Below are 1,375 nucleotides of genomic sequence, written 5' to 3' on the forward strand. Positions count from 1 at the left end.
CTGCAGGCCAGGGCCCAGGAACAGAACTTATGTGGAAACAACAAAATGGAGCTGATCTGGTCCTCTCATAATAAAGATTAGAAAGAAAGGAAAATGGCATTGTGTAAAAAAAGGGGATCTTGAGTGGCCAATTTTGTTCTGAAACGGAATGGGTATTTAAGAAAATGAAAGGCAGGGCAAAGAAAGTTTAGAATGGTTGTAAATTGTCTGTGTAGGATTTAATAAGGTTCATAAACAGAAATTTGTGAAAGAATTTGCATGTGATCCAGTTGACTATGTATTGCCCTTAAAATCTTTTGACTTACAATCCTATTTGAACAAATGTTTTAAGCCTTTGATAGTTGATAAATCTTCTAAAATCAAAACTCTAAATTTGGTCTGTTGCAAGAAGACAAGGCCCACTGGAGAGAAAGAGTGTCCAAACACCATGTTTATAAGAGGAAGGGCTTTATTTGCCTGCTGGGCACTTATGGCATAGAAGAATTCCAAATGGCCATGCTCCCTGACTGGCTTGGTCTTTTCCATTTTATCTACAGTCAAAAAGTTCCAACCCATAGGTACCTTTTTCATTGGCCAGTTTGAATAAGCAGGAGATGCAGCCTGCACAGAACTATAGGATTTCACAGAAGTGGAAATTTCTAAGTTCCAGGAAATCAAGTTTACAAATTCCCAAGAGCTGAGTCACCATGGAGAGGACTCAGCAGGTGTATCCTTGTGGTCCTCTTGAGCAGACCTGTTCTCCTAGACCTCACCCTTCTCGGATATCCTCTCTCAGGTCTTTTTCAAATATTAAGACCACTATTAAGCTTATTTGCTATGTTAAAAATGTATAGAAAATATTGTCAAATGTGAAGTGGTAGTTAATTTTCTGTGAATTATGTTTATATATATTCCAATGTTATAAAATACTGGTCTATTTTAGTGTATGCTGTCAAGAAATAATTTTAATTCATCTCAGAAAGTGTTTTTGTAATTGACTGAATCTAAAGTTTGTCCTTCAAGAGAAATGACTTTAGAAATTAAATACCACTGGGCTAAAAGCATACTTCTAGGACTTTAATTAGAAAGCTAACATGTCCATGAGTATTGATAATCTAACTTCAAACAGAATAGAAATCAGTTACATGGAACTGAGCTGATTTGTTATGGCTTTTTGTTTGAAACATTGCTGATTCTTTCTGTGTTCTGTTTTCCACATGTCAAGAAAACCATTTTCTGTCTTTTAAGCTGTTTGTAGCTTTCAGCAATGTATTATGAGCAAAAATTTAAAACATTTATTTTTTTCTCTCTCTCCTTGATTTCTCTGGAATTTAAAAACCATTCAATTCATTAAAATTTGAGAACCATGGCTCGGCGCCTATAGCTCAACCGGCTA

This window comes from Otolemur garnettii, unplaced genomic scaffold (assembly GCF_000181295.1).
Source record: "Otolemur garnettii isolate 467f Iridium unplaced genomic scaffold, OtoGar3 scaffold00011, whole genome shotgun sequence".
In the NCBI taxonomy this organism is placed as follows: Eukaryota; Metazoa; Chordata; class Mammalia; order Primates; family Galagidae; genus Otolemur; species Otolemur garnettii.